The sequence below is a fragment of the Schistocerca cancellata genome, chromosome 1, assembly GCF_023864275.1.
Source record: "Schistocerca cancellata isolate TAMUIC-IGC-003103 chromosome 1, iqSchCanc2.1, whole genome shotgun sequence".
NCBI lineage: Eukaryota > Metazoa > Arthropoda > Insecta > Orthoptera > Acrididae > Schistocerca > Schistocerca cancellata.
In genome coordinates, this window is record NC_064626.1 from 277870424 (window position 1) to 277887411 (window position 16988).

At 41.6% G+C, this 16988-nt stretch overlaps 1 non-coding gene across 1 annotated transcript; it reads left to right on the top strand.

Annotated features, from left to right (window-relative positions):
• The first annotated feature begins 16074 nt into the window (after positions 1-16074).
• Trnat-ugu (transfer RNA threonine (anticodon UGU)) lies at positions 16075-16148 on the top strand. Its single transcript has one exon. It is a non-coding gene; the product is annotated as a tRNA-Thr (tRNA).
• The last annotated feature ends 840 nt before the right edge of the window (positions 16149-16988 follow it).

Sequence of the window (16988 nt, forward strand, 5' to 3'; positions counted from 1 at the left end):
CAGGGGTTATTCTACTTTCATGTTGCATAATTGGAAGCATTTGGGTGGCAGGAGAAGAATAACATATCCTGAAAAACTTTCAGCATTGTAGAAGGGAGAAAGACAATTAAGCCTGTGCACAAGACCCATCAACATAAAATTGCGAGCGGCAGTGGCAATTTGAAGATCTATAAGATATATCTGCCTTCAAGATTCTCAACAACTAGTGATGAAGAACTTGACTTTCTTCAAAGTGACACCCTGGGCATCCTTTTTTGCGGTAGACACATTTGATTTCGAAAATAGTTATAGAAACTGACATAATTTCTTTTTAATATGTTGCTGGTAATATTTGTGTACATAAAATTGCAAATAATGTTTATAAAGTATCAGGAAGCGATTCTATAAGATAAAATAATGTTCTCTCGCTAAACGATGTTGTTGTGGTTCTGTGTTTAATTTACAAGTGAATTTCAATATCACATATAACATTACTAGTTTTGGCTATGATCTAAACACCACTTCGGAAGTACATGTGCAGTTAATATGACTGATAAGGTACAAGTGCTCTGCAGAATCTGAAAACTTTGCTGCATTTTAAATACATGACAGGTACAAAAATAGACTGAAGAGTCTATGACTCGGAATGACAAACTTATTGATAGTTACATTAAGGAAATATTACTCATATTTTATGCTGTTTATCAAAAATGTATTTAAATGTTATTTCGATCTTATTAGGGGAAATATTTGTCATCTGCTAGAGGTGTCACACATATATACTCTAATTGTAACAACCTGTTTCTAGCAATAGATGATATTCTGTAAAGTGAACCAAGGGCGAAATTTTATGATTTTTTAGTAAAGTTATATCTAGAGGGAATTTCTTTGTTTTGTTTCATACCTTTCGAAAATAGTTATAGGAACTGACATAACTTCATTTTTATGTGTTGCTAGTAATATTTGTGCACATAAAATATCAAATAATGTTTATAAGGTATCATGAAGCGGTTCTGTAAGAGAAATTAATGTTCTCTCGTTAAAGGATGACTGTTGTGGTTCTGTGTTTAATTTACAAGAGAATTTCGTTATCACATATAACATTACTGATTTTGGCTATGATCTAAACACCTTTTTAGAAGTAAATGTACACTTAACACAGCTGACCAGGTACAAGTGCTTTGCAGAATCTGAACACTGAAGCATTTGAATTATATGACATGTATGAAAATATTTGTTAGACTGAAGAGTTTATGATTCGGAATGACAAACTGATTGATATTTACATTAAGAAAATGTTATTCAGATTGTATGCTATTTGCCAAAAAATGTATTTAAATATTATTTCGATCGTATTAAGGGAGATATTTGTCATCTGCTAGAGGTGCAAAACACACACACACACACACACACACACACACACACACACATATATATATATATATATATATATATATATATACTGTAATAGTGTCAACCTGTTTCTTGCAATAGATGGTATTCTATAAAGTATTGAAAATGAATCAATATGTTTAATTGTGTGATGAACCAAGGAAGAAGTCTTATGATTTTTCTAGTAAAGTTATATCTAAAGGGATTTTCTTTATTTTATTTCCTTTTCCCCCATTACCTCCGCAGTAGGTGTTATTATTGTGATCAGCATGTAATTAATGTCCACACCATACATGCTTGAGAGCTACAATAAAGATAAGACTGGTATCTAGAAAAAGCAGTAAGATTCTGAATCATTTACGAACAAAATCAGGTAAGGGTGATTTCAAGATGGTAATGCAAAATCATTACTTGTGAGTGGGTTATAAAATAGTGAGAAATTGAATATACTGACCCACCAAGGTATTATTTAACATAAGTATTTTTAGTGGAGTATAATACACAGGTAACGTTTATGAATTAGACGGTGCAGTTTCTGACATTAACATATTTTTGACAGAGTATAGGAAAGAGGGAGATAAAATTTATTGGCGAGGTAGTACAGTATTTGACATGAACGTATTTTTAGTGAGTATGAAAACCGAAATATATATATATATATATATATATATATATATATATATATATATAATGCATTCGAGGAACTTACACAACTATGCGTGTGTGTGTATGTGTGTGTGTGTGTGTGTGTGTGTGTGTGTGTCGTCTGTGTGTTGTGCATACATAATTTTTGATAAATAGTCGAATACTTTTGCGTATGGTGCCAGTTTACGAAATTCATGTGAAGTGCATCTAAACTTTTGGGAATATGTAATATTGTGAATATCTTTGATAATTAATCAAATACTTTTGAACGTGGCAGGCTACATACTGATTGGCTGTTTTGTTTGAGTAATCTCCTCAGCAAAACACTACACTGAGTTTGGTGGTTTCATTTTAACTGATGCACAAAACTCTTAAAAATTTTCTGCCAGGGCCACCTTACCTTTAAAACTTTCTCGTATCACTACTATCTTGCACTTTAATATTTTTCTCATCCTGTACCGTCTTTGATTTGTAAATACCCCATTAGTTGAATCCTGCGTTTTTAAATTTCCCGCCACCGTCATCTCGTTGGTGTCATGTTTTCAGGACTGTTTATGACGTCATTGCTCGTGGCATATAGGTAACCCTCAGTAGCTCTCACTTTGAAGGTAATTTAATAGCAAAGTACCCACTGGCCCCACAGATATACTACTGACATTGGACCAACATTCGAGAGAGCTGAATTCAATTCCCATCCAGTGATACAGTTATAGGTTTTTTGTAGTTACTGTAACCATCCTTAGGCAGATTATAGGTTGGTTCTTTCGAAATGGACACGTTCGATTTCCTGATCACTTTGTTGTCGATAGGACATTACAAGCCCCAATCTATGTCCCTTCTGATTTCCTATCAACTCTCTTTGTCCCTCCCCCTCCCTTACACCTTCTCACAGTTTGTCGGGATTGAGGGTGCCATAGTAACCATGTTCGTTTAGATTTTACGTTTGTCAAGTTTCAGTCAGTTGTGCTGCAAACAGGTCGGGCAGTATAGTTACAAAAATAATAAAATCTGTTATGAAAGACGATGTCTCCTTCTTCTATCCTTTTCTTGTGCCTTTGTACCACTTCGGCACAGATTTGGAATGGCTATGAACAGATTTATCACGATAACTTTAAGAGGTGACGGTATGTTCCTCCTGCCGCCATCCCAGTACTCAAATGTTATTCATATGAAAGCGAGCGAAAGTTCCCTAAATATTAATGAAGCGTGTAACTGAGGCGGAACTTGAGTACCACTCCAGTGTGCACCTAGTGGAGTGTGAAAAACCGTCTAATAACTTCATCTAGGCTTGCCGGCACACCAACTCCCGTTGTTAATTCGCCGGGCAGATTCGATCTGACTATTGATACTCAGTTGAAGTGGTGTGAACACAGAAAGGTACTTGCAGACAGAATGTCATCAGCATGTTATGCCCTTGGAATTCTATCATCAGTGTATAACATGCAGTGTCTTTAAGTTGCATACTATTCATATGTGCACTTAGTTCTTAGCTATGGCATTCTGTTTTGGGGAACTAATGCACAAAATATGAACACAATTTTCAAATTCTTATAGAATTGTAACCAAAAGTAGTAGTCGAGCTCACTGTAAAAATTTGTTCAAAACACTGGGGATTTTAACTGCATCGTGTGCATACGTTTATCAATTAGTTGTACAAATCAAAAATAACATTGTCAATTACTGCTCAAACAGCTCTGTCCATGACCATAGAACAAGAGCTACACTCAACTTACATTTACCAAGGAAAATAAATTTAAAACACGAAACACATTTTCTACCAAGGAATAAAACTGTGCAATAAGTTAACATAAGAGATTAAAGAAATTGCAAAAACACACTTTTTTAAAAAGGCAGATAAAACTACCTGTTATGCAATACATTTTATACATTGAAGGATTACTTAGATAAAACAGAATAGGGGTTTGATAAAAAAAAATGTTATACAAATAAATAATTAAAATGATTATAAAACATCCAACATTCCACATAACACCTTCACACTATGTTTTTTTCCCTCTTTTTTCCTTTTCTATAAATGCTTAGCCCCAGGCTATGCATAGCACTACACTAACACCTCATCCTCTTGCTGAGCTCAACATCTCACTCATCATAGAGGGAAGCTGACTCAGTTTTTCAGGAAAGCAAATGGGAAGTTGTGGTACGGAAAATGGCCCAGAGATCACCGGTGTGTGTGTGTGTGTGTGTGTGTGTGTGTGTGTGTGTGTGTGTTTGTGTGTTTAGTGAGTGAAGTGTTACGAAACAATGTGTGTATAGTGTGTGATAGTGACTGATAGTGAGATATGAGTGAACAGTGTAGCATTACATTATTTAATAAGTTCTTTGTAAAAAAAAATGTATACCAGGAGTAAATACAATGATTGTCACTAACTAGAAGTCTGTAAATGTATGTGTAATCGAATTAGCTTATTTTAAATTGGTTTTAACTTGTTAATACTTTTACATGTCCTATATCCTTGTAAAATGAGATCTACGGATGAATACAGCTACTGCTTCTACTACTACTACTACTAAAACTCCCAACGGTTGGGAGAGTGGGGTGTTTACTCGACGTTCCTCCGTACCGCATCCAATGACACGGCGGCAAGTTGTTACCGATGGGCCCGCCAGGGCCTCTGGACGGAGTTTAACTTTACTGCGCTTTATCAGTGGGCTGTGACATTTTGTTTTGGGTCTTCTAGCGGCGTGTTACGAAACTATGGTCTTAGAATTTCAGTACGTTACAGGCGGAGGTTTATGTGGATAGTAAAAGTAGTATTCGCATCCGCATCTTTATCCTTATCGACATCCGCAAGTTTCTTTTCCGCACCTGCAGTGTAAAAAGTTTGGTAAAGCAGTTATAGCTGCCACAGCTCTGACAAAAAGCTTGTCTCTGTCCAAAATATCGTCTGCTGAAGTCTCCATTCGACTTTGATGCGAGTTAAAGACGGACCTACACTGGTGAGCTAAAACATTATAACCACCTGCTTAATAGCTCGTTTGTTGCTCTTTTGGAGAAATAAATCACTGATTCTGCGTATCAGGAATCCGGCAGTTTGTTGGAAGTTTGCAGAGATATGTAACGTTTGATGATTAGATGTCTACGAATAAGTTATGTAATTCAAATAAATAACAGGCCACTGATTTACGCACGCAGTGATGGTACCCGATAGTAACTCAGATGGGTTCCATAAACCACTGTAGCACGCTCATGATTCCTGGACACGGACAATGGTACTGATAAAAGATGACATCGCTGTCAGGGAAGACATTAAGCATGAAGAGATGCAGGTGGTTCGCAGCTGTCAGTGTGTCCTCGATTATTATCACAGATCCCATGCAAGCGCAGGACAATGTCTCCCATAGCTTAATACTGCTCGCCACCAGCCTACGTCTGTGGCGCGCTGTGCATTTCGAGCCACCGTTCACTCAGAGACGGCGTTTGTGGAGACAAACATCGACCTAGTGTAGAAAAAATGTGATTCATCCGGAGAACAAACACCTTCCATTGATCGGCGGTAGAATCTCGATGGTTTCGGGTCAATTGCAATTGTAACTGACGATGCAGTTTGGTCAATATGTGAACACATGTGGGAGGTCCGTTGCCGAACTTCATGTTCAACAATATACGATGAACAGTGTGCTCTGAAACCCTTTGCCTGCGCCAGTATTATGGTCTTTCGTCAGAGATGTCGTAGATCACCAACTGTCCTACTTTACACAGCAGACAGCCTCCGAACCCCACGTTCTGTGAAGAGTCGTGGACATCTAACCATTTAGCACCTAGTGGTAGTTTCACAGTCCTCCTACCTCTTTCCGTAGATGCTAACGACAGTAGCACGTGAACATTCGACCAGCTTCGCCGTTTTAGAGATATTCGTTCACAGGCTATGTGTAATAATAATCTGCTCTTTGTCAGTGTCGCTTGTCTCCCCATTTGCAGCCCGTATCTTCGCTAGAGTGATCCCCCATCCGTGGGTGTTTCGCTTACGCACTTTCTTTACGCGTCACGTGCCCACAACGCTACCAGGCAGCATCCAACGGTGATCATAATGTTTTGGCTTATAGTGTATCTCAACGAAAATTACACGAAAAATAAATCAATTTATGTGTAAGAGTGACACACAATATATTTGCTCCTTATTTATGTGAGACTGAGGGAATTAGATTAGGAAACGAAACACTTAATGTAGACGATGGGTTTTGTTATTTGGTCAGCAAAATAAGTGATGATGGTTGAAGTAGAGAGGATATAAAATTTGACTGGCAGGGGCAGGGAAAGCGTTTTGGAAGAAGAGAAATTTGTTGACGTATTAGGTGGAGCCGTGTATGGAAATGAAACATGAACGATAAACAATTCAACAAGAAGAGAATAGAAGATTTTGAAATGAGATGCCACAGAATAATGCCGAAGATCAGATGGATTGATCACGTAGCTAAGGAGGAGGCACTGAATAAAATTAGAGAGAAAGGAAATTTGTGGTGCAATCTGACTAGAAGAAAGAATTGGTTGATAGGACACGGTCTGAGACATCAATGGATTACCAGTCTAGTATTTAGGGGAAGTATGGCGCGTAAAAGTCGTAGAGCGAGACCAGAAAATAATACAGTAAGCAGATTCAGAAGGATATAATTTGTAGCAGCTACTCGGAAACGAAGAGGCTTGCAGAAGATAGGGTGGCGTGGGGAGCAACATCAATCTAGCCTTCCAGCTGAAGACCACAACAACAACATGATTACATAGCCTGCCCTGTTCACGACACGGCCGCCAAATAACAAAATACTCTCATAATGAATGAAGCAGACTTTACGAATTTTTCTGTGGATCGTTACAGTGGGAAGTCAGATAAAATCGTGGCACATGTTGACATATATTGCAATATGTCACACGTTAGTGATTCGGTCGCGGCTAAAAAAGAATGTGTGGCCATGTATCCTCAGTGGTACACTGTTTGGCCCATTCATACTAGAGGACAGAATGCCTACTTTTCTTAGAAGGTGTGTTTAGCTTTCAACAATATGTGCCCCTACAGACAAAAGCACCTATGGTATCAACTAGACTGCGCTCCAGCACACTTCTGACTACGAGGACGACAATGGCGAGCGACCAGTTTCCAGCTACATGGATTGGAAGGGGCAGTCCAGTTCCTCGATCAGCACAGTCCCCCAGTCTGACACCACTGGACTTCTTTAACTAGGATATCCTCAAAGAGAATGTTTACAGATCGGAGATAACAAGTGAACAAGAGTTCACTGCAAAGATTCGCGCGGCCAGAGTAACGATGAGTCAGCAAAGATTTTGTAATTTGCAGCGAGAGATAAGACGGCCTGCTGAAGCATGTATTCGTACGAGAGGGGAACCGAGACAAAGTAAGACAAACCAACGACAATGACACATACTTATTTTATTATTAAAGAAATTAGATGAATAAAGTAAAATAAACAACATTAGAAACCGTCAATAGAGATTAGATCTGATAGAAAGGAGAAACTTCACGTTTTGGAGTTGCATACGTACTACTAAAACGGTGATGAAAACGGAAAAATTGTATTAACATTTTTTGTTTCAAATGAGGTCCTCTATCATCTTATCAATGGACTGACCTTTTATTCTGACACACTCTGAGTACTGGTAATCCATACTCTGAAATAAAAAGAAACTGTAATAGTTAAGTTGAATGAAATGTTGTATAGCAGTTCATGCTCGATTAGAAAAGTAGACGTCTCATGGTGAACAACTAAATGATAAGGCACACCTCAGGGCATTGCCACTTGTTTTGAACAATCAAATGTGCCCGCGTGACAGAGCTTTCAGACCCGTCGGCCACGCCTTACATGATCGCCGACCTTATACTCGTAGCGGAAGCCAGAACGTGCTTGCGAGTGTGTACGAAAAATAAGGTGGCGGCGATGCATAAACACGGGTTCCTTGGGTACAGTTAAAGTGGTCGTAACCAGAAGCGAAGGATCCAAACAGACCTCGGCTTATCCTGGATCTTGCAAAGGTCCCAAGAATACTCGCAGACTTCAAATTTTCAGCTAACATTACAACAGACATGCGGTGCAGACTCACGCAATCTCGCTTACTGAAAGCAAGTAGCACAATTTTACTAAAAGAGTATCAGAACGTCGATATTGTCCTCTGATTTTTAACTACCGAACAATTACTGCGGATATCCGCGAATATAGCTGCAGATATTTGCTTCTGCACAGACATTTAGTTCCAGAATTGCAAACCTATTCCTGCCAAAAACGTAAATTACTTACTTAGCTGTATTTTTCCAAAGCATAACCAAATATTTATGATTATCTGTCAGATCGCCTGATTCGAAAGTGACTGCTGTGTGTATGAAAACCAGGCTTTTCCACATGTTCTCGTCCGCACATGCGTTCAGCGCATACGTTCAACAAATCTCCTCCTTCCCCTTTGTGTGCCTCTCTTCCTCTATGTGTTCATCTCATCCTCCCACTTCTATCTTTCATTCTCATAGCTTCTCCTAGTGTTGTATAAAATTTTTATTACTGAAGTCTTACGCAACCCAGTTTTTGAGCTTCAACCCAATCTTCAGGTGCAACATAAATCAGTACTAAGTGTATGTGTCCAAGTTAAGTTAAAAGGCAGCACGTCTGCCATACATGGCTCATCAGAGGGGTTTGGAGAAGGGACTATGCTAAAACTATCTTTGAAATGTGTCTGAAAGTAAGTCAACCATATGTTACAAGTGCCTGCGAGAGCCTAGAGTAGGTCAACTGATGCTAATCTGTCTTTCCTCCTCCCCACACTCTCTAGCTCTTCATATCGTCCTCCCCTCTCTTTCTTCACTTCCTGCCCGTCTCTCTAACCACTTCGTCTCTCTTTCCATCTCCCTCTACCCTCTACCCTCTCCTTCCACCATCTCCCTTTTCCACCTGCCCCCTAACCCTTTACACCTTGCACCTGCCTCATGTACCTCCCCCTCGTCCCATATTTATTTTCTCCTCCCTCTTGCACTGTCCGTCCCTCCTCTGTCCATCTAAATCTCTCTCCAGCCATACTCAAATGGATGTGTATCTCCTGCAACACAGTCCAATAAAGCAAGCTGATACTACTCCCAAAACACATCCGTCAAGCAGGGCAGGCTACAAATCAGGGGCTTAAAAATAATTTATTTGCCTCTGACATACACACCACCGTGCAAAGCAGGGTAGTAAAGCTGGTTGATACTACAACACACCTGTCATGCAGCGCAGCCTACTTGTTGGTGCCCAGAAAATCTTATCTGGCCTCTGTCATGTTGGCTAACCTGCAGATCAAGTTCATTTTGCAGGATGTCACTGTTCCCACACAATACGCCTGTAATTCAGGGCAGATTTTACACCAGGGGAAGAAACGTTTTGGGCCGTATCATTGCTCCTATTAGGAAATCATAAACACCATAGCGAAGCGCACTGTTTCTGTGCCAAATTTGGCTGAAATAGACCCAGGGGCTTAGGAGTAAATCCTGGAAATAACACACATATACACACTTTGAGTTATATACAGAGCATAACAGATAAAAAACGAAAGTGTCGACTTTATGGAGAAGAAACAGAACTGGCCGAAATGAGAAATTTTGTTGTGTCGGAACAAGCAAGGGAAACACAATTACCGTTTATGTGGCTCGCGGCACTTTAATTCCGGACATTAGTGGGCACGGGCGGCGCTACTTGGAGCTGTCTGTTATCGGGCGGGCGCGGCGCGCGTGACAAATGCCCGGCTATCAAGTTAGGCGGCGGATAAATCAGCGCCGGCCGGGCAGAGGCGAACCAGGGCCGCCAACGCCGCGCCATCACTCATTCATGCCGGACTCAATGTTTCATGGCGGCGTCCTGATCGAAAGCGCTTCCTCGCCAAATAACCGGCCCGGCTCCGGCCAGCAGTTTAACTTTAATGTCGCCGCATGAATTTGATGAAAGATACCGGTATCGTTCGTGACCGCGTCCTCCCGCACTGTGTGTGTGTGTGTGTGTGTGTGTGTGTGTGTGTGTGTGTTACGGAGAAGCTCCTGTGGGAATATTTGCTGCGTTTCGGACTGGAAACGATAATACAGTACGACTGCAGAATATCGCGTACCGCTTAATGTAAAGGGGACATTTTCTACCTCGGTGGCCGTATCGGGCCACTGTGTTGCGTTCTGCATCTACATACATACTCCGGCAGTCACCATACGCCGATGGTGGAGGAAACCTGGCACCGCTGCTAGTCATTCCATTTCCTGTTCCCCTCGCGAAACGAGGTGAAGGAAAAACGACTATCTATAAGCTTCGGTACGAGCCCTAATTTGTCTTGCCTCCGCCGTCCTTGCTCTAAATGAACTTTGGCGATGCACTCAGCAACAAACATCAGTTCTCTAAATTTTCTCAGTAGTGCTTCGCCAAATACGGCGTTTCCTTCCAGGGATTCCGATTTCAATTCACAGCGCATCTCCATAGTAATTGCCTGTTACTAGAAGCTAATCGGTAAAAAACATAGCAGGCAGGTCTCAGAACTCCATTATAGATGAGCCACACTGTCTTAAAATTCTACCAGTGAACCGAAGTTCACAATTGGCCTTACCTACCGCCGACCTTACGCACTCGTTACATCGCATTACTTTGCAACATCAAGTCTAGGTATTTAATCTAGGTGAGTGTCAAGCAGTACTCCATTAATACTGTATTCGAACATTACTGGATTGTTTTTCCTTCTCATTCATATTGTGATACGTTTTTCCACATTTACATCAAGCTGCAGTTAATGAAATTAAATAAAAAGCCTTATTATGTTATTATACAAAGTCTGTGTTGACAATTCACGTTATACACGGCTTTTTATACAGGGTGGTCCATATATAGTGACCGAGCCAAATATCTCACGAAATAAGCATTAAACGAAAAAACTACAAACAATGAAACTCGTCTAGCTTGAAGGGGGAAACCAGATGGCGCTATGGTTGATCCTCTAGATGGCGCTGCCATAGGTCAAACAGATATCAACTGCGTTTTTTTAAATAGGAGCCCCCCATTTCTATTACATATTTGCGTAGTACGTAAACAAATATGAATGTTTTAGTTGGCTCACTTTTTTCGCTTTGTGGTAGATCACGTAATATTCCGCCAGTGCTTCGTGATACATTACCCGTGTTAAAATGGACCGTTTACCAATTGCGGAAAAGGTCGGTATCGTGTTGATGTATGGCTATTGTCCTCAAAATGCCCAACGGGCGTGTACCATGTATGCTGCGCGGTATCCTGTACGACATCATCCAAGTGTCCGGACCATTCGCCGGATAGTTACGTTACTTAAGGAAACAGGAAATGTTCAGCCACATGTGAAATGTCAACCACGACCTGCAAAAAATGATGATGCCCAAATAGGTGTTTTAGCTGCTGTCGCGGCTAATTCGCACATCAGTAGCAGACAAATTGCGCGAGAATCGGGAATCTCAAAAACGTCGGTGTTGAGAATGCTACATCAACATCTATTGCACCCGTACAATATTTCTATGCACCAGGAATTGCATGGCGATGACTTTGAACGTCGTGTACAGTTCTGCCACTGGGCACAAGAGAAATTATGGGACGATGACAGATTTTTTGCACGCATTCTATTTAGCGACGAAGCGTCATTCACCAACAGCGGTAACGTAAACCGCTATAATATGCACTATTGAGCAACGTAAAATCTACGATGGCTGCGACAAGTGGAACATCAGCGACCTTGGCGGATTAATAGATGGTGCAGCATTATGAGAGGCAGGATAATTGGACCCCATTTCATCGATGGCAATCTAAATGGTGCAACGTATTCTGATTTCCTACGTAATGTTCTACCGATGTTACTATAAGATGTTTCACTGCATGACAGAATGGCGCTGTACTTCCAACATCATGGATGTCCGGCACATAGCTTGCGTGCAGTTGAAGCAGTATTGAATAGCACATTTCATGACAGATAGATTGGTCGTCGAAGCACCATACCATGGCCCGCACGTTCACCGGATATGACGTCCCCGGATTTCTTTCTGTGGGGAAATTTGAAGGATATTTGCTGTCGTGATCCACCGACGACGCCTGAAAACGTGCGTCAGCGCATTGTCAATGCATGTGCGAACATTACGAAGGCGAACTACTCGCTGTTGAGAGGAATGTCGTTTCACGTATTGGCAAATGCACTGAGGTTGACGGACATCATTTTGAGCATTTATTGCATTAATGTGGTATTTACAGGTAGTCACGCTGTAACAGCATGCGTTCTCAGAAATTATAAGTTCACAAAGGTACATGTATCACATTGGAACAACCGAAATATAATGTTCAAACGAACCTACGTTCTGTATTTTAATTTAGAAAATCTATCTGTTACCAACCGTTGGTCAAAAATTGTGAGCCATATGTTTGTGAATTACAGCTCCACCTATCACAAAGCGAAAAAAGTGGTCCAACTAAAACATTCATATTTCTTTACATACTGCACGAATATGTAACAAAAAATGGGACTTCCTACTTTAAAAAAAATATCCGTTTGACCTATGGCTGCGCCATCTAGCGGGCCAACCATAGCGCCATCTGGTTTCCCCCTTCAAGCTAGACAAGTTTCATTCTTCGTAATTTTTTCGTTTGATGCTTATTTCCTGAGATATTTGGCCCGGTGACGATCAATGGAACACCCTGTATATGCGTAAATGTCTGAAGGATCAGAGACTGCATGACAATCCATAACTGCTGGTTAAATATTACGAAATCTGATTCGCAGATTGCGAGTACAAATTGACTTCAGAGATGTACCTCTTATCAGTGGCGTATGAGAACCTGTGCTGGACCGGGACAAGAACCTTGATTTCCCGCTTTACGCGAGTGTTCGTCTAAGCGCTTCAGATATCCGAGCACGCCTTCAGGATCGACTAAAACTTCCATAAGTCACACTTGTCCACTTATTCTAACGTTCGCACATACACTATGTGATTTCCAACAGATTCTCTTCCCTGCACGCGTAATTGAAGGAACTTTGTGTGACACGAATTGTCAACCCAGACACTGTACAATGACATAATAAGTATTATCATGACTCGACAGGTTAAAACGACACTTTACGAGTCTCTCTCTCTCTCTCTCTCTCTCCCTCTCTCTCTCTCTCTCTCTCTCTGTGTGTGTGTGTGTGTGTGTGTGTATGTGTGTGTCTCTCTCTCTCTGTGTGTGTGTGTGTGTGTGTGTGTGTGTGTGTGTGTGTGTGTGTGTGTGAGAGCGCGCTCGCGCGCGCGTGCGCGAGCATTAGGAAATGTAGCATATGGAACTTTGGGTCGGTCCTGGAGGTGTTCTCGGGTAGCCGAAGTAGTTAAGCTGACTGCTCGGGTAAGCCGGCCGCGGTGACCGAGCGGTTCTAGGCGCTTCATCTGGAACCACGCGACTGCTACGGTCGCAGGTTGTGATGACCTTAGGTTAGTTAGGTTTAAGTAGTTCTAAGTTCTAGGGGACTGATGACCTCCGATGTTAAGTCCCATAGTGCTCAGAGCCATTTGAACCATTTTTTGTTCATGTACAACGGGATATCAGGGATCGAGTCCGGGTCCGTCAAAAAATTTCGTGTGTCACCAATAAATATTACAGCTGAATTCAATTTAGATCCGCAATTTGCTAATCAGACTTCGTAATTGACTGAAATTCTGCCAAAGTCTTCTTGTACCCGTCCTTCTGTCACTCAGTGGCGAAGCTGAACAAGTATCAGTCTCCTGATATAATTCTCATGAATCAACAGCTTTTTATATTCAAAGAACAACAGCAAGTATACGAAAAACAGCTGGTCGATTGCTTCAGACTGTAGTCTGAAATTAGTTGTCATCTGACGTTTAAGGTCCAAAGTTGTGACGTGGTCACGACATGCACAGTCTGCAGGCAGCTGCCACAGAGCTCCGTGATAGTGATAGTCATACTAAACCTACTAGAAAATTACATAAAAGTCTGAAAGTAGCAGATAGTACGGATTTTTACTGTGTCCTCTCCCTCTATTTCCCTTTTTCCCTTCTTTCATCTCACACTGTAAAAAGCACGAAAATAAATGTACATGAGTTTCCTTCTACAATAGTTGACAAGGATCTGGCAGGTATAATGCTTGATACTCTGGAAGAGGCAAGACGTTCCCACTGATGTGATGTTTGCGGGATCGGTTCAGGGCGATAGCTGTCGAATGTCAACTAATTTAAATCGCATCATAAAATTTTTTCACGGCAGCCGCAGTGACTAAGACTGTGGCGTACAATTACAACTGCCTACTGCGGTAGCACGACAACGTATCTATTGCAGTGGTTAGTGTTCTGTAGGCAAAGGCTACCCACCGGAATGGAGACACTGGCTGCAGCAAATGATAAACGTACACAGAGGGTGTAAGCGAAGTCGAGAAGAACAAATTAATATAGAACACTTGCGGTCTATAAACCCGGAAAACAGCCTCAAACTGGACTACACTATCTACAAAAGTTGCAGCGCTTGCGCGACGTGTGAGATTTTCCGTATCTTTCCACTTCGTAACGCCGCCGGCTTAGTCAGCTACTTCGCTAACAATATCAATGTAAACTTTCCCTACAGGGCAATGGAAGAAAAAAAGACTTTTGTAAACATCACGCAAAACTACGTTTACAGTTCGATTTAAACTTAACCCTTACATTCACAGTAGCTCCGTAGTAAGACAAACATAACGTTCAATTTTAAACTGTTAAAACTTACTATGTTTTGAGGTAAAATTTACACAGTTGTCTATTTTACAAGTTTGTTTGCGTGGTCATCCTCCGCAGCCAGCAAAGAAATATTTGTTTTGTAAATAAAAAACGCCTTCTCTTGATGCACTGTATGTTATTTCTCCCAGATGCCTTCCGCCTTTTTTCACTTTAAGGCGGCGCATTGCCGATTCTCGTAAGAGTTCGGGCACTGTTTGTGCATTCACACAGAATAAGAAGATGGTCAAGTGGCCGGTGAGCCTTAACTGCAGGGCTATTACAAATGATTGAAGCGATTTCATAAATTCACTGTAGCTCCATTCATTGACATATGGTCACGACACACTACAGATACGTAGAAAAACTCATAAAGTTTTGTTCGGCTGAAGCCGCACTTCAGGTTTCTGCCATCAGAGCGCTCGAGAGCGCAGTGAGACAAAATGGCGACAGGAGCCGAGAAAGCGTATGTCGTGCTTGAAATGCACTCACATCAATCAGTCATAACAGTGCAACGACACTTCTGGACGAAGTTCAACAAAGATCCACCAACTGCTAACTCCATTCGGCGATGGTATGCGCAGTTTAAGGCTTCTGGATGCCTCTGTAAGGGGAAATCAACGGGTCGGCCTGCAGTGAGCGAAGAAACGGTTGAACGCGTGCGGGCAAGTTTCACGCGTAGCCAGCGGAAAATTGGTTCATGCCACAACTGGAGACCGACAGCGCCGACTTCATCTTTGAACAGGATGGTGCTCCACCGCACTTCCATCATGATGTTCGGCATTTCTTAAACAGAAGATTGGAAAACCGATGGATCGGTCGTGGTGATCATGATCAGCAATTCATGTCATGGCCTCCACGCTCTCTCGACTTAACCCCATGCGATTTGTTTCTGTGGGGTTATGTGAAAGATTCAGTGTTCAAACCTCCTCTACCAAGAAACGGGCCAGAACAGCGAGCTCGCATCAACGATGCTTTCGAACTCATTGATGGGGACGTGCTGCGCCGAGTGTGGGAGGAACTTGATTATCGGCTTGATGTCTGCCGAATCACTAAAGGGGCACATATCGAACATTTGTGAATGCCTAAAAAAACTTTTTGAGATTTTGTATGTGTGTGCAAAGCATTTTGAAAATATCTCAAATAATAAAGTTATTGTAGATCTGTGAAATCGCTTCAATCATTTGTAATAACCCTGTATATATATATGCTAAGATGGTATCTGTTCTTTAGCACGCGAGTAATTAGTATAATGGGCGGGGGCACTACGAATGTAGTGCGGGACAGTACGTTGAGAATGTGGGTATTGCGGGAGGCGTGCCAGAGACAAATCCCTGCAGTCGCGCTATCCTCTGTGTCCTCGGTGGCTCAGATGGATAGAGCGTCTGCCATGTCAGCAGGAGATCCCGGGTTCGAGTCCCGGTCGGGGCACACATTTTCATCTGTCCCCGTTGACGTATGTCAACGCCTGTAAGCAGCTAAGGGTATTCATTTCATTCTAAGTTACTGGATTCCTGATATTCACGATATACTCGTGAAATGGTCGTACGGGATGATCTCCACTTCATCGCTGCCTCGGAGATGCTGTCACATCGCTCGTGCGCCGACTGTAACACCACCCTCAAACTCACTTAAATCCTGATAACCTGCCATTGTAGCAGCAGTAACCGATCTGCCCCAAACACTTGTCTTATATAGACTTTGCCGACAGCAACCCCTTATTCTGCCTGTTTACATATCTCTCTACTTGAATACGCATCCCTATACCAGTTTCTTGGGGGCTTCAGTGCAGAATCTACGACAACGCTCCTGACAAAGAATGTTACGAAGAGTGACTGGATACAGATGTCAGAGTATCTGAGCCGTCAACATCAAACATTCGTTGATGAGGACGAAGATACGTAAAACAAACGGAAAAATTCAAAGGAATCGTGGAATATGTACTGGACAAATATGTTCCGAGTAAGGTCTTAAGGGGTGGGAAAGACTCACAATGATATAACAGACGTGTTAGGAAACTGCCACGTAAACAAAGAGAACCTCACCTCCGATTCAAGAGAAGTAGAAACCTAGCTGACAAACAAGAGCTGAACGGAGCAAAAATGAACTAACGAGAGCAATGAGAGAAGCATTCAATGACTTTGAAAGTAAAACTTTGTCAACCAATCTGAGTAAACGCCCTAAGAGGTTTTGTTCGTATGTAAAATCAGTAACAGGGTCAAAATCATCCATTCATTCACTCAGTGACCATACTGCCAAGGAACGGAAGAT